The following is a 22,917-nucleotide window of genomic DNA, read 5'->3' on the forward strand; positions in this document are numbered from 1 at the left end:
AGGCGTGTCAAACTTCACTCCGTTTGCAACATCGCACGAGACGTATACTATCTGAGCCAGCCAATATGTCGCGAAAGGAAAACATGTATACAGCTGCGCTCGAATTCCGTATTAGGGAGTGTCGTAACCGCCGGCGATGTTTTTTAATTCCCTCGGATATGTTACCGAAACAATTGAAAGGTATTGCCCTAAAGCTCTCGCCCTCAGTTCGTTGGTCTTTGATCTGGCGCCGCTGGCGGTATGAATTAAACTTCGGTTCAGAATGACCCGCTTCGGGTCCTGCGCTTTCTGACGAACAAAGCATGTAGTGTCGAGATACGGCATAACGAGTGCGTGTCCCATTGTGCTCGTGTGCCTGGCAATAAGTACTTCGAGGCGCGTGCTTTGTCAGAAGGCGCAAGAGTGCAGTTTGGCGTCGCAGCCACAGACACTGCAAACTTTTGTCTTCGTTTGCGTGCCACCAGGATACATTACGCATACGCGGCGCCTATAGCGAATCACGTTGGCTGAGGCAAGTATGTGCATGGCTGTGTGTCTTTGGGCTTGCAACGCAGTGTAACAGTCTAATGGATTGCTGCTGCGTTTCCGTGAAGCGAAGGGCAGCTGGCAGAAACTTACTGATGACGGTGATCCAAAGCCTTTGCCGACAGGGCAAGCACTGCTACACAGTGCTAACCTGTAGTCAAGAGTTCAATGGAATAACGTCTGACGAGGAGGATACATAGTGGAAACAAACACTCGCCAAAATAAAGAAAAGTGAGAAAGAAAAAGCAAATGTTGACGTTTGGAGGCCCATAACGGGCCCCTTGTTCACATTATCGAATGTGCAAAGAGCTCGCTTGTATTCCGGAAAGACGGGGCAATGATCGTGGGTTTAGGTGTCTGGTGCATTAATTAGCACCTGTCCGGGTATTCCCATGAGCCTTTGACTAGATGTAGGATTACTCTATAGCAGGTAGCGCGTAGAGCGATGTATCTCTGGCGATGATATAGCTGCTGCGTCCGAATCGAGGATGTGGCCCCTCTTCGCGTGATGATTTGCCTGTGCGATCGATGCCACGTTTGACTTTGTCACGTCATGCTTATCATTTTCCCTTGTTTTGGCGCGTGTTTGCTTCTTCTTGATACTGTAGCTAACGTGACCTCCCCGTGTGCGCTAACTTCTCTGCATCGCGCGTGTACTTGGCGAGGACTAGTTTGCGCTCCTTGAACGCTGGCATCCAGCCGGGGCAATCTTTTAGCGTGTTCGGTATTCGGGCAAGTGCGGGCGGTTTTCCGGTTTAGCGGGGGCGTCAACGTGAGCGGCCAGATTGGTGGCACCAGCTGGTGGCGCAAAGCTCAGCCACACAAAGACAGGGCTAATTACTATATTCTGCTTAGCTGCTGGCGTAAATTTTCGACAGTGGCGTAATCGTGTTCGCAATTACGCCGCTGCCAAAAATTTGCACGAGTGGCGAAGCAGGATATGGTGAGTTACTGCAGTTTTAGCTATGCGTTTGTCTGCTTGAGCTCTACAACACCAGGCGGCTTCAGCGCTCACGTTTACGCCCCGACCATCCGGTAATCCGCCCAAACCGCCCCCGTTTACCGGAATAGCGTACAAGCTAAAGGTCTCTACTGTGGGTGCTTCTCCGTAAGGTCGAACAGCACGGATAAAACTGCTTCTCATTTCGCGGGAAATGAAACCCAAATGGTGTGTGTCAGCAGTGATGGTGTTGTGTTCTCAAAGCACCGAGTCTGAGGCTGAAACACTTGGAGTGCGCCTTGAAGTTGTCCGAAAACGAAAGCCACGTCACCGTCCAGGGGCGTTAATGATTAAAGAAAAAGAAAAGGTTATCCGCAGCTGAATTTCTTGCAGCGGGCTATACAGGGTGCGGAAGCAACGGAATCTTCACTAACTGTAGATACTTTTCACGAGACGCCGATGGAGCATTTCGCCGCATAGGTTGAATGTTTCGATTTTAGCAAATATGGGGGGGGGGGGGGGGGCGGGCACGGCCCGAGCAGCTTCCCAAACCCAACACATATATATATATAATAAACGAGAACAACGGGGGCTAACCGACGGGCCCGATTTTTATTAGCAATATCATGAGAAGCCAACAAACACTGACACCAAGGACAACATAGGGGAAATTACTTGTGCTGAATAAATGAAATGAAGAAACCCTAAATTAATGGAAATTAAAGTGGATGAAAAAACAACTTGCCGCAGGTGGGAACCGAACCCACAACCTTCACATTTCGCGTGCGATGCTCTACCAATTGAGCTACCGCGGCGCCGTTTGCACATCCACTTTCTTGGGTATTTATGTGTACTAGTAGAACCCTGGGAGTGTTAGCCAGCGCTACCACTCAAAAGAAAGTGGATTGGGAAACGGCGCCGTGGTAGCTCAATTGGTAGAGCATCGCACGCGAAATGCGAAGGTTGTGGGTTCGGTTCCCAGCTGCGGCAAGTTGTTTTTTCATCCACTTTAATTTCCATAATGTTTGTTGGCTTCTCATGATATATATATATATATATATATATATATATATATATATATATATATATATATATATATATATATATATATATATATATATATATATATATATATATATATATATATATATATATATATATATAACTTTTAATAACAGTTACACTTAAAGAAACTTAGTATGACCTCGAAAAATTTTCTTACTTCGAAAAATTGCCTTATACTTCGCTATTACTAATGCTGCTCGGCCTGTCGAGTGAAATTAAAGGCTCTCTTCCTTTTTCTTTTTGTTTACTGTAAGTTTTGAGTATAAACGCTGCTGCGCATGACTGCTATTGATTCTGATTTCGAGTGAATTCGGCTCGGTTTCATTTCAGTTGCTGAGCGAATTACATATATCGATGACCTCTGCATTCAAGTGGCGATGTTTCCATCCCTAATAAATGTCGCAAATTATCTGGAGAGTACCTTTCTTTCACGAGTCGTTAACATTTCCTACTTGAAAGAGATGTAATACTGAGACTTATAATTTACGTGTATCTCATACGCCATTAATGAAAGACTTCTCCTGAAGGGTTAGCATACGAAGCAGCCAGTGGCGGAACTACTACTTCGTACGTAAAAGAAGGACCCGTCTAGCAACTGATTTGTGTTGTGACAGTTCTATGGCAAGACCACGTATAATGAGGACTCCTGATGAGCAGCGTACATAAGACGCGGGCCAAGTTTCTCTTTACTCTGGTAGACTCTTTGTAGGTGCACGAAGTAGCGGCGGAAGCCAAGTCGCAGACCGTCCAAACGTCTTAGACTAATAATTACGTAAAATACATGTGAATGTCACCACGCGAATGATATCAACCTACGTCCCACTGGGTACTCGTTGTCGTTTACAGCTTTGCTGTCCATCCCCTTTCACAGCGTTGATTGGAGCCCATTTTTGTGCTGTGAAGCAGCCTCCCTTAACAGTACAAAAGAACGAGTTCAACTGAAGGTGGCTCTTGCGAATACATAATAGAACCTTAATCATAAGATGTCTACGGCACAGCTTGCCATTGGCTACTCAAGGCTTGACCAAGCCAAACTTAGGAAAAAGTGTGAGCTGACTATTTGAGGCGTATAACTTGTCCGGTGATGTGCACGTATATCTTGGTGAAGCTCATTTGTAGACGTCTTAATGGCTTCAGCAAGCAACCAAAAATACGGATTTAGGATGGGTCTACTTTACCTGGGCAGGCGCTTCTTTATGAAGACACCCACCGTTGACGCTTCGGTACATTGAGATATGCGCTGCCCAAAAGCAAAACTTGCCTTCACTGTGCCGTCACTCTTCCGGGTTCTCTTTTGTAAGAATCGTTGCTGTTTTTCACTCGCTAACTGAACGCCCTACTAAGCCCGGCACTCCGCAAGGGCAACGCGGAATGCACGCGATCCGAACTTGCCCCTGAACCCCTGATATAAAGCTTCACACGCCCCAGAACTCTTCCGCGGCAGCACGTAAGTCTGACTGAGCTATAATAGTCGACATCTGACCACCGTAAGGACTGTGACCATCGTGTAAAGGGTAAAATAAAGCTTGCCGCTTTGAAATTAAGCGCGTTGTCAGCAAATACGGACCCTTAATGATGATGGGGTTCTCGGGGCCGCATGTAGCGCGATCAAGTAGGTTTAAAATGATTTTTTACACTTCTGGGACGGTTGCACGGGTCGCGGTGGCAGCCCCGAGTGCGATCACGCGCGAAAGTGTGTGCACGCGTCTATGGCCGATCACTAAAATTTCGTGCAGGTGACCTTGTAGCTCAACAAGACACAGTATACTTTTGTCGTTTAATTTTGATTCAGTCGTGATTCAGCAAGCGCCATCGCCAGTGTTGACCAATGCTACGGTCAAAGACATACCTTTTGTCGCTTACGTGCGTGCGCACAGTTCTTTCTCAACGTGGTCATTGAAAAGGAACTATTCCGCGTTCTCTATATACAGGATTATGTGCAGGATGCTTTCATGCTCAAATATTCTATTTTGTAAGCTTCAGCTTTTTTGCTGCTGTTTCAAGTTGGCTCTAACTAAACTTGTCCGCTTGTCCCACATGCTGTCGTTCCTGGAACGGCCTGTAAGCGCGTCACGCTCTTTTGCATACTTACCTGGTGTCGGGCTCTCCGGTGATCATTGCGGCCGGGGCTCCGTGCCGAGGCCAACCATTGCACTGCGGTTGGCTGAAGCACGCCACTATCCCAAAGCGGGATAGGTGGGGCATGTAATTTTTGGTAGTGGGGCTCGGCGTACGCGCCAGCCCCTACCAATGCCAAATCCAAAGTCAGAGCTTTTCATTCTCACGAGTATCCGCCGCAGTGTGGGTGTTTTAGGGTGAGAAAGGTTTGGTGCAGATCCGTGACGTGGTATATAAGGCGGAGTATAGGCAGCCGACGACCTCGCGAGTGAAGTCTCGGTGGTGTTGGCGGGCTTCCTACTGTTGAGGCTGTAAAATGTGAGATTGTCCGTGCATGTGAGAACGCAAGGAATAAGTTTAGCTCCCCGACGGGTCGGAAGGGAGAGCGTCGGCGTTGGCAGAGAAGCTCGGCTCCTGGCAGCATGGCAACGCTTAGCTAGCTTGAACGCAGCTCTTGAGCACCCGTTCTTGCGGCAAGCGTCGGCCTGCTTCCTTGAACTGAGCAAAGGAAAGCGTGAGAAGCGTAGTGGCGCGAAAGACGGGCTCCGCGGCCACGATAGCTGCGAGATGGCGCCAGAGTAGCGCGCGTCGTCTGTATGGAAACAAAGTGCTGCATGAACGGCGATCTGTCTGCGGCGGCTGCTGTGAATCCCGCCCACGCGTCACGAATAGCGAGGCAGTCGTGCCAGAATTCGCCCCGTTTGCAGCGGGCCGCACGAGTCGGATTGTCTGTGCCAGCCAATATATCGCGAAATAAAAACGCTTATACACAGCTGAGATCAAATTTCGCATTAGGGAGTATGGTAATGGTCGGTGAATTTTTTTTTAAATTTAGCCTCCCCTAATAATGAAACAATTTAAAAGTTACTGCCGTGAGACGCTTGCCCTCAGTTGGCTTGTCTTTCGTCTGGCGCTGCTGTCGGTATCTATTAAACTTCGCTACAGAATGGCCCGCTTCGGAGTCTGCGCTTTCTGACGAATACATGTATACTGTCGAGATGTGGCATTACGAAAGCGGGTCGTGTTGTGCTTGTGTGCCTGGCCAATACGTAATAAAAGGTGCCTGCTTTGTCAGGGAGCGGAAGGATGCAGCGTGATAAGCTCGGCTAGGCGGTCCCTGCGTGGGACTAGCCCGGTGGCGTGGCGTCTCCCCTGGGCCTTCTCTGGAGCGAATAAAGTTCTTTACCTCACTCACTCACTCACTCACTCACTCACTCACTCACTCACTCACTCACTCACTCACTCACTCACTCACTCACTCACTCACTCACTCACTCACTCACTCACTCACTCACTCACTCACTCACTCACTCACTCACTCACTCACTCACTCACTCACTCACTCACTCACTCACTCACTCACTCACTCACTCACTCACTCACTCACTCACTCACTCACTCACTCACGCAGCTGCCGATTCTGCAAAATCATGTCTTGTCGTGTGGGGCTTGGACACATTACGCATTCGCGACACCTAGCGAATCGCGTTTATTGAGAAAAATAGCAGCATTGTACGTAGCTTTGTGTCTTTTCCAACGCATTGTAACGGTGTAATATGGATTGATGCTGTGTTTCCGTGAGGCGAAGTTTAGCTGGCAGAGACTTACAGATGACGGTTATCCAAAGCACTGCCACACAGTGCTCACCTGCAGTCGAGAGTTCGATGGAATGCCGTCTGACGAGGAGGATACATAGTGGAAACGAACATTGGCCCCCCAAAAAAAGAAAAGCAATAAAGAAGCGCAAATGTTCATGTATCGAGGGCCCCTTGTTCACATTAAGGAATATGCACAGTGTTTGCTTGTATACCGGAAAGATTGCGCAATTATCGTGGGTTTAGGTACCTGGTGCATTGAGACGTGTTCGGGTAATCACATGTGCGGTTGACTTGATGTAGAATGATTCAATAGTAGCAGCTGCGTGAAGAAATGTTTCTCCGGTGATGATATAGCTGCTGCATCCGAATCGAGGATATGACCTGTCTTGACGGGATGCTCGCCCAACGTGTTCAAAGAGATGTTTGACTTTGTCACTTCATATCTATCGTTATCTTTTCTAATTTTGGCGCGAGTTTGTTTCTTGATTCTGTGGCTAACCGGTCATCCTTTGTGCGCGCTTAGTTCTCCTTATCGCGCGTGTATTTGGCGAGAACTGGTTTACTTCAATAAAACTTGGTGCTGGGCAAGTTGGTGATGCATTCTTTAAAGCTGGTTTACAGACGTTGAAAGCTGGCATGCAGCCGTGACAGTATGGGTGCTTTTCCGTAAGGTCGAGAAGCGTGCCTACAATTGTGTCTTATTTCGCTTCAAACGAAACAAAAACAGTCGGTGGCAGCAGTGATGGGACCGTGTTCTCCCAGTACCGAAACTGACGCTCAAACTGTCGCAGTACGCCATGAGGATGCCGGAAAACGAAACCCACGTCACCTTCCAGCGGCATCATTAAATAGAGACAAAAAAATCTCAGCACCTGAATTACTTGCAACCGGCTATACTTGGTGCCAAATGAACAGAACGTTCACTGACTGTAGATACTGTTCGCGTGACGTCATGCATGGATGGAACATCTCAACACAGAGGCGGAAAGCTCTCATTTTTCCTGAAGTTGGCGATTGGGCCACACAAGTATATATATATATATATATATATATATATATATATATATATATATATATATATATATATATATATATATATATATATAGTACATGAGATTGAAGTAGACAACTGGGCGTCCGCCAGAACGCCTGCTTACTCCTGCCTCTTCATCTGCTCTATCTCCCGCCGTGCGAGCGCCCTAGCCTGAGTGCATCTTTTTCTCCTCCTTACACTCGGCGACACTGCTGAAGATAGCTCAGGTGGTTGTGAGGGCGCGCTGGCGGTGGAAAACTGTTGCATACACGACGCGGGAGTGGAAGTGGTCGTCCTGATAACAGTCCGGTGCGCAACCACTTCTCTAAGGGGTGTTGCGCACCCCGCGCCTTTGGCACACCTGAAGCCCCCGATGGAAACCTTCAGACGCGCCAAAACTGTCCCGCAGCAGCACGTAGGTCTCAAAGGGCTACAACAGTGGGCGCCTGACCACCGTAAAGACCGTGACCATGGCTAAAGAGCCAATAAATCTAATCTCTTTGATATTAAACGGAGTGTAAGAATATACAGACCCTTAATGATGCTGGTGTTTTCGCAGCTCTGTATAGTGTGACCAAGTAAGTCTAAAATAATTTTTTAAGCCTCTGCGACAGTTTCGCGGGGCGCGGTGCGATCACGCACGAATTTTAGTGTACGCGCGTCTACGGCCGGTCAGGACAAAGGCTAGTGTATTGCTGAGCTACGAGATCACAGAAACCTCCTTGCCGGGGATCTTGTAGCTCAACAATATCCTACTTTCGTCGTTTACTTTTGATTCAGTCATGATTCAGCAAGCGCAATCGCCAGTGGTGACCAACGCTACGGTGCAAAGACATGTTCGATCCTTTTGTCGCCTACGTGTGTGCGCATAGTTTTTTCTCGACGTGGTCCTTGAAAAGGAACTATTCCGCGTTCTTTATATACAGGATTACGCCTAGGATGCTTTCGTGTTCAAATATTCTATTTTGCAAGCTTCAGCTTCTTTGCTGCACTTTAAAATAAGCTTTAACTAAACTTCTACCCTTGTCCCACATGCTGTCGTTCCTGGAATGGCCTGTCAGCCCGTCACGCTGTTTTGCATACTTACCTGGTGTCGGGCTCTCCGGTGATCATTGCGGCCGAGACCCCGTGCCGAGGCCTACCATTGCACTGCGGTTGGCTGAAGCACGCCACTATCCCAAAGCGGGGTAGGTGGGGCATGTAATTTTTGGTAGTGGGGCTCGGCGTACGCGCCAGCCCCTACCTATGCGAAATCAAAAGTCAGAGCTTCGAAATTGTCATCCAGCTGCACCGTAGCGTGGGTGTTCCGGCTTCACACAAGTTTGGTGTAGACCTGAAGCACGCTAACGGGCTGTAGACTTGCCCGCGGAGATCGTGGCCGACGACCTCGCTAGCGGGTTGAATCTTCGCATGGCTGCCACTGGCTGTTTTCGAGCAGACGCTCTTTCGATGCTAGCGCCAAGTTCCCCTTCAGTTACGGCCCTAACCGCAGGGCGACGCAGAAGCAAAATGGCGGCGCACGCGATTGTTTACGTTGTCAAGGCAACACTAACAGCAACAGCGCGGCTTCTCCTCTTCCAAAAGTATTTCTTTTCTTTTTGTTTTTATTATGCCGAGTCGCTCCGCTTTCTTTCCCCCATGCCGCGCGCATCGCTTACTTTTTTTGTTTTTACCTGTACGCGGCACGTTCCTTTTTTTTTTCTATCGCTCGCGCGCGCGCGTGTGCTACGGCGGGCCAGCTCGCAAGCAATGCGCGCGCTACGCAGCGCATTGGCGTAGCTGTTAGTACGATTGTAGAACGTGACACACAGAAAAAGCACTGAGGGCGGTATGGAAAGCTGGACAAGTTATTGAAGTTGCAGAATGAGACTTGGCACAGAAAAACACAAGTCATAGACCAGGTGACAATGAGGAGGAACATCTATTTGTCAGCTTTCTCTACCGGCAAGAGGGAAGTGTAGCACAATCAAGGCGCAGCGACGTCCGGAGGTTCATGGAGCACACACATGGACAGGGCTGTGTTCGTGTACATATGCCTTCTGGTGTCCTTGGGTCTGTGCGCTCACCTGTTGTCTTTAGGCACCCGGAACAAACTTACAGGGCTTGTTTTTGAGGTATTTGTGCACCACTGCACGGTGCACGAGCGGTACGAGTCGTGAAACGGGTGAAACATCGCGGAACACAAGCACACAGCTACCGAGGACCACGAAACTGACCAAACTACCCACGCCGGTCAACGCACAGCAGCGCACGCTTCTCGATAACAGCAGATAACGAAACATGAAACGCCATGCAACGGGCTAAGCTGGCGCCAGGCCGGGGCGAAGGGGGGGGGGGAGGAGTTCACGGCGCGCGCGGGGAGACAGTCGAAGGTGAGGGAGTTATAAGGGAGGGCGAGGGGAGAGGAATTGAGGGGAGAAGTGCTCGGCCACCTGGATCGGCGCGCGTGTGCGCGACGATCTACGAGGCCATGCAAGGGAAACGGATTTTCGGGTTCGCCCTGCACATAGATGGCACCAATCACCTCTGCCACCAAAACAGGGGAGTTTCCCCCGCTGATGTCGCGGCTGCAGTGGAGGCGCCAGTGGCGGAGCTGTGGCGAAAATGTGACGTTGTCCCTGCATGGGAAACACAGGCAATCAGTTTCAGGGAGAATCAGGGAGAAAGTGTCTGCGTTGGCAAAGAAGCTCGCCTCCTGGCAGCGTGGGAAGGCTTAGTTTGAGCAAGCGTCGGCGTGCTTCCTCGTACCGAGCAAACGAAAGCGTGATACGCGTAGTGCCGCGATCAACGGGCTTTGCGGCGACGATGGCTACGAGATGGCGCCGGAGTAGCGCGCGTCGTCTGTTTGGAAACAAAGCGCTGCTTAAGCGGAAGTCTGTCTGCGGCGGGTGCTGTGAATCCCGGCCAGGCGTCACTATTATCGAGGCAGGCGTGCCACACTTCGCTCCGTTTGCAATGTGCCGCACTAGACATATTGTCCGCGCCAGCCAATATACCACGAAATGAAAAGACATATACCGCTGCGCTCAAACTTTCGCATTAGGGAATATCGTAATGGTCGATGAATTTTTTAAAAAATGGACTCTCCCTTAATAATGAAACAATGGAAAAGTTACTGACGTAAAACGATCGCCCTTAGTTCACTTGTCTTTCGTCTGGTGCTGCTGTCGGTATGAATTAAACTTCGCTATACAGAATGACCCGCTTCGGATTCTGCGCTTTCTGACGAATAAAACATGCATGCTGTCGAGATATGGTATTACGAATGCTCGTCGTGTTCTGCTTGTGTGCCTGCCAATACGTAATAACAGGTAATACGTAATAACACACACACGCACACACACGCACACACACACACATATATATATATATATATATATATATATATATATATATATATATATATATATATATATATATATATATATATATATATATATATATATATATATATATATATATATATATATATATATATATATATATATATATATATATATATATATATATTGTACATGAGAATGAAGTAGACAATCGGGCGTCCGCCAGAACGCCTGTTTACTTCTGCCTCCTCATGTTCTCCAGCGCCCGCCGTGCGAGCAAACCCGCGTGCGTCCCTTTCTCCTCATTACAGTCGGCCACACCACTGACGCTAACTCTTACGGTTGTGAGGGCCTGCTGGTGGTGGAAAACCGTTGGATACAAGAAGTGGAAATGGAATGTAGTCGTCCTCATAACCATCCAGTGCACAAGCACTTCTCTGGGGGTAGTTGCGCACCTCCTGTCTTTGACACACCTGAACCCCCTGATGTAAGCCTTCAGACGCCCCAAAACTGTCCAGCGGTAGGACGTACGTCTCAAATAGCTATAATGGTGGGCGTCTGACCATTGTAAAGACCGTGACCATCGCGAAAGAGCCAAAAAATCTAGACTATGTGAAATTAAGCGGAATGTAAGAAAATGCAGACTCTTAATGATGGTGGTGTTTTCGCAGCTGTGTATAGTGTGACCAAGGAAGTCTAAAATAATTTTTTAAATTTCTGCGACAGTTTCGCGGGGCGCGGTGCGATCACGCACGAATTTTGGCGTACTCGCATCTATGGCCGGTCACTACAAAGGTACTGTATTGTTGAGCTACATGATCACAGAGACCTCCTTGCCGGTGATCTTGTAGCTCACTCAACAATATACTACTTTCGTCGTTTACTTTTGATTCAGTCATGATTCAGCAAGCGCAATCGCCAGTGTTGACCAATGCTACGGTCAAAGGCATGTTCGATCCTTTTGTCGCTTACGTGCGTGCGCACAGTTTTTCTCAACGTGGTCATTGAAAAGGAACTATTCCACGTTCTCTATATAAAGGATTACGCCTAGGATGCTTTCGTGTTCAAATATTTTATTTTGTAAGCTTCAGCTTCTTTGCTGCTGTTTCAAGTAGGCTCTAACTAAGCTTGTCCGCTTGTCCCACATGCTGTCGTTCCTGGAACGGCCTGTCAGCCCGTCACGCTGCTTTGCATACTTACCTGGTGTCGGGCTCTCCGGTGATCATTACGGCCGGGACCCCGTGCCGAGGCCTACCATTGCACTGCGGTTGGCTGAAGCACGCCACTATCTCAAAGCGGGATAGGTGGGGCATGTAATTTTTGGTAGTGGGGTTCGGCGTACGCGCCAGCCCCTACCAATGCCAAATCCAAAGTCAGAGCTTTAAGTTGTCCTGAATGTCCACCGCAGTGTGCGGTGGACTCGCACACGCTTCGAATCACACAGGTTGGGCGCGTTGTCCGTGGTGTATGTCCGTGGTTTGCGCGTGGAGGCGCCGGAGTAGGTAGCCTACGACGGTGAGTGAGTAAGTGAAATAGCTTTAATAGATCCAGAGGAGACGCAGGGGAGACCCCACGCCACCTAGCTATATTCCCACGTAGGGGCCGCCAAGCCGAGCTTTTGACGGCCCGATCGCGGGCACTCTGGACGGCTAGGGTTTGGTCGTTGAGTTCGGGGCTGCCCAAGAGCACAGCCCACCGATCCTCCCTGGAGAACTGTAGGTGATAGAAACTTACGGATTACGGCTATCTAGGGTGCGATCTTGTACGCGTTCCAAAATAGAACGGAGGCGGTTCGTTCCACCGAGCCAAATACGATTTGTCAATTTGAACCGTGCCGAACGCCATGACGTCAATTGTGACGTGATATCTGCTGTCAATCATTCCGTGTCGTTTGCTATCGGACGAACGCAATGGAACATACCGCCTATTTTGTGACGTAAAGAACGAACCGCCTCCGTTCTATTTTGGAACGCTTACAAGATCGCACCCCTAAAGCCTTTGCCCACGAGGGTAGCACTGCTACACAGTGGTAACCTGTAGTCGAGAGTTCGATGGAATACCGCCTGACGAGGGGGATACATAGTGGAAACAAACACTCGCCAAAATAAAGAAAAGTAATAAAGGAAGAGCTAATGTTGACGTTCCGAAGGCCTTACGGGCCCCTTTTCACAATAACAACGAATGTGCACAGAGCTCGCTTGTATAGACAAGAACGGCACCGCCGAGCGGCGCTGTCGCGCCGGCCTGAGAGCGCCGCATGAAGGGTAAACTTCAACTAGTCGGCTGTACACGTGGCCTCCGCGATCAGCACCGGCGGCGTGCCGCCGGAACTGATCGCGGAGGCCACGCTGTACATTTCTCTCATATCTCGTTCATGCCGCCTTAACTGCCTCTTGCACTGCTCGTGTTTGGGCACGTTTCGGTACCGCGCGCGGCGTGTGCCTGTGTGTGGACGTTTTATTCGAAGGACGATGTACACGCTTCTATTTGCCTTTAACAAGATCGGCGCGCTTGACGATTATTTTCACGGCTGCAGTGGGGTGAAAGGGTTTGCTTAGGCTTGTAAGTGGCTCGGAGCAGGTAATCGTATGTGCCGCTGGAACAATCGTCTGCACATACGATGCGTGTTAGCTGAAGTCATTTTTGCAGTTTCCCACGAAATGTTTGCTAAAAATTCGAGTTGTCTCTGTTGGCGGCAACGAACTCCCATCGACACCGTGCGGAAATAAACAAAATGTATCGCCGCATAGCCCAAGTACGACATGCGCACACAACTTTATCTAGTACGTCCCCTACATTATAGAATAGAGCCAGCAGCGTATATAGCTTGGCCATTCTTTAACAGTGGTCAAGAGACGGAAGTTAAAGGTATTAGTAAGCATTTCTGCTTCAGCAAGGCGACGGCGCGACGAAGAGGCGGGCGTGTATCGTCCAGTAACTCGGTCGATCGGGACAGGGGTGATGCAGGAATAAACTCCGGTCATGTTAAATGCATCGTGCACATATTCAATTTCTCGGCACGTGTGAACTGCGGCGACTGCTAGCGTGTGCAACAGAAGTGGTTTCCATTTTTGGGCAGCCCACACACAACGAAACCCGAAAATATAGACCGGACAAGCGCTGGTCAAACAATTGAAAATTTTTATTCGCGCAAAAGGATTATATATCCAGTAATCATGAAATTCATGTGGATTGCATCTGAAAACCGCCATACACTCACGAATGATCAATGAACGAGTTCACTTCGTTTGCCAGTTGTTTGCTTACTTTGTTCGGCGCACCGCAGTAATCCATGCCTGTCGTGTGTGTTTTTCGTACTATTTTCTTGTCAATCGGCAGAATTTCACTGGTGGCATCACCCCTTTCGTGTTTACATTGCTATTGTGACAGTTAACGACACAATAATAATTTCCGGTCATCCGAAGAGGCGCCATCGCAAACAAGGGACGTATCGCGCGCAGCGCGAGCTGTGCGCGGGCGTGACCTTGAAGGCAAACGGCGGAAACGTACACCCGTAGGAAGTGAAATCGTTCCGCCAGGGGAGAAACGAGCGCTGGCGTCTTAGGATGAAACTCGGCGTGCGGACGTCTATAGCGAAATTACGGCGCAATGATCGTGTGTATAGGTATCTGGTACAGTAGCACGTGCCCGGGTAATCACATGTGCGGTTGACTGAATCTAGAATGACTCTATAGCAGTAAGTGCGTAGAGGGATGTTTCTCCGGCGATGACGTAGTTGCTGCGTCCCAATCTAGGATGTGGCCTGTCTTCACGTAATGCTTTGCCAGAGCGTTCGATGCCGCGTTTGGCTTTGTCACGTCATACTTAGTATTGTTTTTCCTAATTTTGGCGCGTTTTTGTTTCTTCTTGATTCTGTGGCTAACCGGTCATCCTTTGTACGCCCTAAGTTATCTGCATCGCGCGTACATTTGGCGAGAACTGGCTTGCAGGCATTGAACGCTGGCATGCAGCCGGGACAGTATGGCTGCTTCACCGTAGGGTCGAAAAGCATGGCTAAAATTCTGTCTTATTTCACTTGAAACGAAAACCAAACGGTCCGTGTCAGCAGTGATGGGACCGTGTTCTCTCAGTAGCTAGACTGATGCTGTAACACTGGGAGCGCACCATGAGAATATCCGAAAACGAAACCTACGTCAACATTTAGCGGCTTCATTAAATAGAGAAAAAAAATCGCAGCTACTGAATTGCTGGCAACCTGCTATACTTGGTGCGAAATAAACATAACGTTCACTGACTATAGATACTTTTCGTGTGACGTCATGGATGGAACATCTCACCGCATAGGCGGAAAGGTTTAATTTTTCCTGCGGTTGGGGATTGGGGAAGGATGCTGGGGCCCGACCCGACCCAGATATATATATATATATATATATATATATATATATATATATATATATATATTGTGTGTGTGTGTCAAGAAAAAGAAGGCACTTCTGACCGCACTGTAACGCGACACATGAACGGCGGTCAGCATTCGATTCTGCCTCTTCATCTTCACTAGCATTTCCGTGCAAGCACGTTAGCCTAAGTGCATCTCTTTCTCCTCATTACACTCAGCCACACTGCTGAAGATAGCTCAGGTGGTTGTGAAGGCGCGCAGGTGGTGGAAAACCGTTGCATACACGACGTGGGAACGGAATGTAGTCGTCTGTATAACAGTGCAGTGCACAACCACTTGTCTGGGGGTAGTTGCGCACCCTGCGTCTTTGACACACCTGAACCTCCGATGTAAGCCCTCAGATGCCCCAAAACTATCCCGCGGTATCGCGTACGTTTCAGAGAGCTACAATAGTGGGCGTCTGACCACCGCAAAGCCCGTGACCATCGCGAAAGAGCCAATGAAAACTAGTTCCTTTGAAATTAAACGGATTCTAACAAGATACAGACGCTTAATGATGATGGTGTTTTCGGGGCTGTGTATAGTGTGGCCAATGAGGTCAGAAATTATTTTTTATACCTTTGCGACGGTTGCGCGGGGCGCGGTGTGATCACGCACCAATTTTAGTGTACACGCGCGTCTATTACCGGTCACGACAAAGGTAGTGTATTGTCGAGCTACAAGATCACAGAAACCTTCTTGCCGGTGATCTTGTAGCACAACATCATACTACTTTCGTCGTTTATTTTTGATTCAGTCATGATTCAGCAAGCGCAATAGCCAGTGGTGACCAACACTACGGTGCAATGGAATGTTCGATTCTTTTGTCGCTTACATGTGTGCGCATAGTTTTTTCTTAACGTAATACTTGAAAAGGAACTGTTCCATGTTCTCTATATACAGGATTACGCCTAGGATGCTTTCCTATTCAGATATTCTATTTTGCAAGCTTCAGCTTCCTTGCTGCTGTTTCAAGTAGGCTCTGATTAAGCTTGTTCGCCTGTCCCACATGCTGTCGTTCCTGGAACGGCCTGTCAGCCCGTCGCGCTGTTTTGCATACTTACCTGGTGTCGGGCTTTCCGGTGATCTTGGAGGCCGGGGCCCCGTGCAGAGGCCTGCCATTGCACTGCGGTTGGCTGAAGCACGCCACTATCCCAAAGCGGGGTAGGTGGGGCATGTAATTTTTGGTAGTGGGGCTCGGCGTACGCGCCAGCCCCTACCAATGCGAATCCAAAGTAAGAGATTTAGATTGTCAAGCTGCACCGCAGTCAGCCGCAGTGTGGGTGTTTTCGGCTCACACAGGCTGGGTCCAGGTCCGCGGCGCCTATCCGTAGGTAGCCGATGGCCTCGTGGGCGCAGTTTTGGTGGTGTTGGCAGGCTTTCTACTGTCGAGGTGCACCTCGCGGAACTGTGACGAAAATGTCCCTGCATGGGAGAACACAGGGAATCAGTAGAGAGTTTTAGCTTGAGCGTTTTTACGGCCAGCGGGGCGGAGCGGGCGAGCGGATACACCAGCGGAGAGGCGCGCGAGAAAATAGTTTTAGCCGGGCGGATTCGCCCGTCTTTTCGAGCGGAGTAGAGTCACTTGCTCTGCTGCTCCACCTATTGGTCACAATTCGAGTTAGAGTGAAAATAATATCAATTAAACCTTCTAATAATGCGCTGAAACTGTTTAATAAAGGTAGGTTATGTGTTTTTAGTTAGTTATTTGGTTAAACTTCTAAACGGGCCTGAGCAGCGGTCGCCGTCGACAACGCAGCAGCGCCGGCGCTTGTGTTGACGGCTGCCATCTTAAATACCCATACACGCCCGCGCGCTTTTACGCACGCTCGCGCGCTGCCTATCGCTCCGCTGGAGAGGGCTTCCCAGCGGGCGTAAGCTGCGCTCCGTAAAAACGCTGGCCGGCCCAGCGACGTGCGCATGCGCAGTGGCGTCTGCGCTCGTCCGCTCCGCTCCGCTGGCCGTAAAAACGCGCAAGCTAAAACTCTCTAGTATCGTTCACGGACGGGTCAAAAGGGAGATATTGTCGGCGTTGGCAGAGAAGCTCACCTCCTGGCAGCGTGACAACGCTTTGTTAAGAGTGCAGCTCTTAAACACGCGTTCCTGCGACAAGCATCGGCGTTCGTCCTCGAACCGAGCGCACGAACAAACGAAAGCTTGAGGAGCGTGGTGCCGCGAACGAATGGCTCCGCGGCGATGATGGCTACGAGATGGCGCCAGAGGAGCACGCGCCGCCTGTATGGAAACAAAGCGCTGCATGAGCGGGCGATCTGTCTGCGGCGGCTGCTGTGAATCCCGCCCACGCGTCACGAATAGCGAGGCAGTCGTGCCACACTTCGCCCCGTTTGCAAAGTGCCGCACGAGAGAGATTGTCCGCGCCAGCCAATATATCGCGAAATGATAAGACGTATACAGCTGCGCTCAAATTTCGCATTAGGGAGTATCGCAATGGTCGGAGAATATTAAAAAACATTTAGCCACCCCTATTAATGAAACAATTTAAAAGTTACTGCCGTAAGACTCTCGCCCTCAGTTGGCTTGTCTTTCGTCGGGCGCTGCTGTCGGTATCAATTAAACTTCGCTACACAATGACCCGCTTCGGGGTCTGCGCTTTCTGACGAATACGTGTATACTGTCGATACGTGGCATTACGAAAGCGTGTCGTGTTGTGCTTGGGTGCCCGGCCAATACGTAATAAATAGTGCCTGCTTTGTCAGGAAGCGGAAGGATTCAGCGTGACAAGCTCGGCTTGGTGGTCCCTGCGTGGGACTAGCCCGGTGGCGCGGGGTCTCCCCTGCGTCTTCTCTGGAGCGAATGAAGTTCTTTAACTCACTCACTCACTCACTCACTCACTCACTCACTCACTCACTCACTCACTCACTCACTCACTCACTCACTCACTCACTCACTCACTCACTCACTCACTCACTCACTCACTCACTCACTCACTCACTCACTCACTCACTCACTCACTCACTCACTCACTCACTCACTCACTCAATCACTCACTCACTCACTTACGCGGCTGCAGATGTTGCCAAATTTTGTTTTAACGTGTACCACTTGGACACATTACGCATTCGTAACGCCTAGCGAATCGCGTTTTTTGAGACAAATAGCAGCAGTGTGCATAGCTTTGTGTCTTTCCCAACGCATTGTAACGGTGTAATATGGAGTGATGCTGCGTTTCCGTGAGGAGAAGTTTCGGGATGACAGAAACTTCCGGATGACGGTGATCCAAAGCCTTTGCCCAAAAGGCAAGTACTGCTGCACAGTGCTAACCAGTAATCAAGAGTTCGAAGGAATACCATCTGACAAGGAGGATACATAGTGCAAACGTACACTCACCAAAATAAAGAACTATAATAAAGAAAAACAAATGTTGACGATTCGAGGCCCCTGATAGGCCCCTTTTTCACAACAGCAACGAATATGCACGAAGCTCGCTTGCATACCGGAAATACGGCACAATGATCGTGGGTTTAGGTTTCTGGTAGATTAGCCCTTGTCGGAGTAATCACATGGTACTGTTGACTAGGTGCACGATGACTCTATAGTAGCAAGCGCGCAGAGGGATGTTTCTCCGGCGATGATATAGTTGCTGCATCCCAATCGAGGAGGTATCCTGTCTTGATGTGATGCTTTGCGAGCACGTTCAATGCCGTATTTGACTTTGTCACGTCATACTTATTGTTAGTTTTCACATTTTGACGCGTGTTTGATGCATTTTGAGTCATGATTCAGGAAGCGCAATTGCCATTGGTGACCAACGCTACGGTGCAAAGGCACGTTCGATCCTTTTGTCGCTCACGTGTGGTGCGCATAGTTTTTTCTCAGCGTGGTCCTTGAAAAGGAACTGTTCCATGTTCTCTATATACAGGATTACGCCTAGGATGCTTTCCTATTCAGATATTCTATTTCACACGCTTTAGCTTCTTTGCAGCTGTTTCAAGTAGGCTCTAACTAAACTTATCCGCTTGTACCACATGCTGTCTTTCCTGAAATGGCATGTCAGCCCGTCACGCTGTTTTGCATACTTACCTGGTGTCGGGCTCTCCGGTGATCATTACGGCCGGGACTCCGTGCCGAGGCCTACCATTGCACTGCGGTTGGCTGAAGCACGCCACTATCCCAAAGCGGGGTAGGTGGGGCATGTAATTTTTGGTAGTGGGGCTCGGCGTACGCGCCAGCCCCTACCAATGCGAAATCCAAAGTCAGAGCTTCGAAGTTGTCATCAAGATTTACCGTAGCGTGGGTGTTGCGGGTTCACACAGGTTGGGTGCAGGTCCGTGACACGCTGTCTTGTTGTAGGCTTGCGCGTATGAGACTGCGGAGTAGTAGGTAATCGACGACTTCGCGGGTGCAGTCTCGGTGGTGTTGGCAGTCTCCCTACTGAGGAGGAGCCACTCGCGGAGCTGTGACAGAAATGTGACATTGTTCCTGCATGGGAAAGAACACTGGGAATCAGTTCCGCTCGTGGACGAATCACAAGGGACATATAGTGTCTGCGTTGGCAGAGAGGCTCGTCGATGTCGTCGAGAGTGATGTTTTATCCGGCGATGATATAGCTGCTGCGTCCGAATCGAGGATGTGGCCTTTCTTCGCGTAATGCTTTGCCAGCACGACCGACGCCTTGTTTGACTTTGTCACCTCATACTTACTGTTCATTTTTCCTAATTTTGACGCATGTTTGTTTGTTCTTGATTCTGTGGCTAACCTGTCATCCTTTGTGCGCGATAACTTCTTTGCGTCGCGCGTTTACTTGGCGAAGACTAGTTTGCAGGCCTCGAATCCTGGCTTGGAGCCGGAGCAGCATGGGTGCTTCTCCGTAAGGTGGAAAAGCGTGGCTGAAATTGTGTCTTATTTCTCTTGAAACGAAACCCAAATGGTTGGTGTCAGCAGTGGTGGTGCCGTGTGCTCTCAGTACCGAGACTGACGCTTAGACACTCGGAATGCACCATGAGGATATCCGAAAACGAAACCCACGTGACCTTCCACCGGCGTCATTAATTAGAGAAAAAAAGATATCGGCTACTGAATTTCTTGAAACCGGCTCTACTTGGTGCGAAATAAACAGAAAGTTCACTGACTATAGATACTTTTCACGTGACGTCATGGATGGATCGTCTCGCCGTGCTAGTACCCGAACATGGCGTATCAGCGCTCAGATCGCATGCATGTGAGAGCGGCGCTGCGCCCGCGTTATCAATGGGAAGGTCGGCGGTGGACGGTGGATGATAACAGTGGCATACGGTCGAGCCCAAGGAATCAGTATACGTTATACGTTATGACAGACGCGAGCAACGCCGACTTCTCTTGAATGTCGTACCATGACTGGTGAACCATAAATATGAGCGAGTCGACCGGTGCGAGTTCGACGACGACCGACGATTGTGCTCGCTAATATGTAAGGTTGTACCTCTTACTTTTTCTGTCTTCTGGGCCAGGTAAGTTCTCCAGATAGAGTTAGATTATTCATACGCTTTATGCGAATGAATAATATGCACAACAATATGCACATATGCACCCTCTTCTAGGGTTAAATTAAAATGTGTTTCTTTCTTTTTTTGCTGAGGCCATGATTTGTTATGAGGAACGTCACAGTGGGGGGCCCCAGATTAATTTCCAACACCTGTGGTTTTCTCATCATCATCATCATCATCAGCCTGGTTACGCCCACTGCAGGGCAAAGGCCTCTCCCATACTTCTCCAACAACCCCGGTCATGTACTAATTGTGGCCATGCCGTCCCTGCAAACTTCTTAATCTCATCCGCCCACCTAACTTTCTGCCGCCCCCTGCTACGCTTCCCTTCCCTTGGGATCCAGTCCGTAACCCTTATTGACCATCGGTTATCCTCCCTCCTCATTATATGTCCTGCCCATGCCCATTTCTTTTTCTTGATTTCAACTAAGATGTCCTTAACTCGCGTTTGTTCCCTCACCCAATCTGCTCTTTTCTTATCCCTTAACGTTACACCCATCATTCTTCTTTCCATAGCTCGTTGCGTCGTCCTCAATTTGAGTAGAACCCTTTTAGTAAGCCTCCAGGTTTTTGCCCCGTATACTGAGTACTGGTAAGACACAGCTATTATATACCTTTCTCTTGAGGGATAATGGCTTGAGGGCCGTGATCGTATAGTGGTTAGTACCTTGGGTTGTGGTTTTCTAACGTTCACCTAATACACGGTGCACGAGCGTTTCCGCATTCCGCCCCCATCGGAACGAAGCCGCTGCGGACAGAATCGAACCCTCGACCTCTTCATTTCAACGCCGGGTGTCCTGGCGGGTTCTTTCAAGTGTTTTGTGGTTCCGTTGTCTAGTGTTCTAGCCTCGCAACGTTTGCTTTGAGTAATTAAATGCTCCACATTCTTTAGTAATTGGTTTAAAGGGCAACTTTCGGTGTGTAACTATAGATCACGAATCTTTCCAGTATGTGTTCAGATAATTCAATGTGTTATTTGTTATGTAAAAAGACAATTCTTTCAATGTCCCACAGGAATGTTGTTTTGTTTGAAATCTACCGGGAACCTTCAAATAGTGGTACAGGATGAATTATACAAACATTTCGATACAAACATTCATCTATAGAAAAGCTTCACAAGCGTTTATATAAAAATCTACAAGCTCATTCGAACCTCGAGAAAGAAAAGTCTAGTAAAACGCATGCATCGCCTATCCTTTCCTCGCTGGCTCAACAGCCACACGACAGCGTGATACGCAAGCGCTGTCGCCATAATGCCCTCTGTGAAACTCTGACGTTAAAACAGGGCCTCCGAGATCCGGACGCGTTCATGCGTGTTGAAGGTCTCGGAGGTCACGCTCGGTAATACTAGCCCGAGAATTCGCCCAACGCACGGCTAAATTCGCAAAACTGAAAACTAACGAGCAACGAACGCGATCGAAAAAAAAAAAATAAAGAAACGCTGAGCGCTCGATGGACGCAATGTGGAACACGGCAGCTGGGCGTTGGGCTCCACCACGCCAAGCTTGGCCTGCGTGCTGGCAGCTGCGTTCTAGTTGTACGTTCCACAACTGTTGTGGGTGACACGGCCTCTGAAAAAAGACAGATATTGAGAGAAACCGCATCCTCAACTTGCCCAATGTTCCACGGAACAAAAATGAAATTGGGCGCTGCTTGTACTGCGCATGCTCGTTCTCTTCTGAAAATGTCTCGCGGAGAAAATTATCGCGTGAGGCTTCACAGGAGGCATCTACGACGCACTGTAGGAGATCCACTGGATTCGCTGCTAATATACAGTGGAAGCAAAGTGGAAAACTGGATTTTGGTGTGGTAACAGCGGGAACGGTGAAATGGTGACGAAGTAGTTGCGAGTTCCCATCCTGTCGCCATTGCTGCACTATCATATTCCTCACAGTAATCTAATAAAAGAACAGTGCTGGTCAATGCGAAGGCAATGTAATTCTATGAAAGTTACGGGAAACCTAAACTGAAGTTCGCTTACCGCATGTACGCCAATGGTCGATATGTCAAACGGGCACATGTCAAACTTGCCTGCAAGGCACGTGTGTGTTGTTTTTTCAATACATACATACATACATACATACATACATACATACATACATACATACATACATACATACATACATACATACATACATACATACATACATACATACATACGTACATACATACATACATACATACATACATACATACATACATATATACATACATACATACATACATACATACATACATACATACATACATACTTCAAGAAAGTAGCCGCCTGGTATCCACCATTTTGAAAGCACTTTCACGACACAATTTATTATGAGATTCTAAAACCATAGACGAGCACTACTGAAACCCTTTATTAGTGCCCACACGAAGTTGGGGCCGAATTCATAAAGCTTTTCGTTCGTAAGTGCTGTTATTTTATTGGCTCATCGC

At 48.8% G+C, this 22,917-nt stretch overlaps 5 non-coding genes across 5 annotated transcripts; all 5 read left to right on the forward strand.

Annotated features, from left to right (window-relative positions):
* The first annotated feature begins 4,614 nt into the window (after positions 1 to 4,614).
* Positions 4,615 to 4,777, forward strand: LOC139048197 (U1 spliceosomal RNA). The gene has a single exon (XR_011507624.1). It is a non-coding gene; the product is annotated as a U1 spliceosomal RNA (small nuclear RNA).
* Positions 4,778 to 8,358: 3,581 nt separating this feature from the next.
* On the forward strand, positions 8,359 to 8,521 carry LOC139048181 (U1 spliceosomal RNA). Its single transcript, XR_011507613.1, has one exon. It is a non-coding gene; the product is annotated as a U1 spliceosomal RNA (small nuclear RNA).
* A 3,273-nt stretch (positions 8,522 to 11,794) lies between these two features.
* Positions 11,795 to 11,957, forward strand: LOC135904797 (U1 spliceosomal RNA). The gene has a single exon (XR_010565213.2). It is a non-coding gene; the product is annotated as a U1 spliceosomal RNA (small nuclear RNA).
* A 4,100-nt stretch (positions 11,958 to 16,057) lies between these two features.
* LOC139048190 (U1 spliceosomal RNA) lies at positions 16,058 to 16,220 on the forward strand. Its single transcript, XR_011507620.1, has one exon. It is a non-coding gene; the product is annotated as a U1 spliceosomal RNA (small nuclear RNA).
* A 2,814-nt stretch (positions 16,221 to 19,034) lies between these two features.
* Positions 19,035 to 19,197, forward strand: LOC139048180 (U1 spliceosomal RNA). Its single transcript, XR_011507612.1, has one exon. It is a non-coding gene; the product is annotated as a U1 spliceosomal RNA (small nuclear RNA).
* Positions 19,198 to 22,917: the final 3,720 nt, after the last annotated feature.

Source organism: Dermacentor albipictus, chromosome 7 (genome assembly GCF_038994185.2).
Source record: "Dermacentor albipictus isolate Rhodes 1998 colony chromosome 7, USDA_Dalb.pri_finalv2, whole genome shotgun sequence".
NCBI lineage: Eukaryota > Metazoa > Arthropoda > Arachnida > Ixodida > Ixodidae > Dermacentor > Dermacentor albipictus.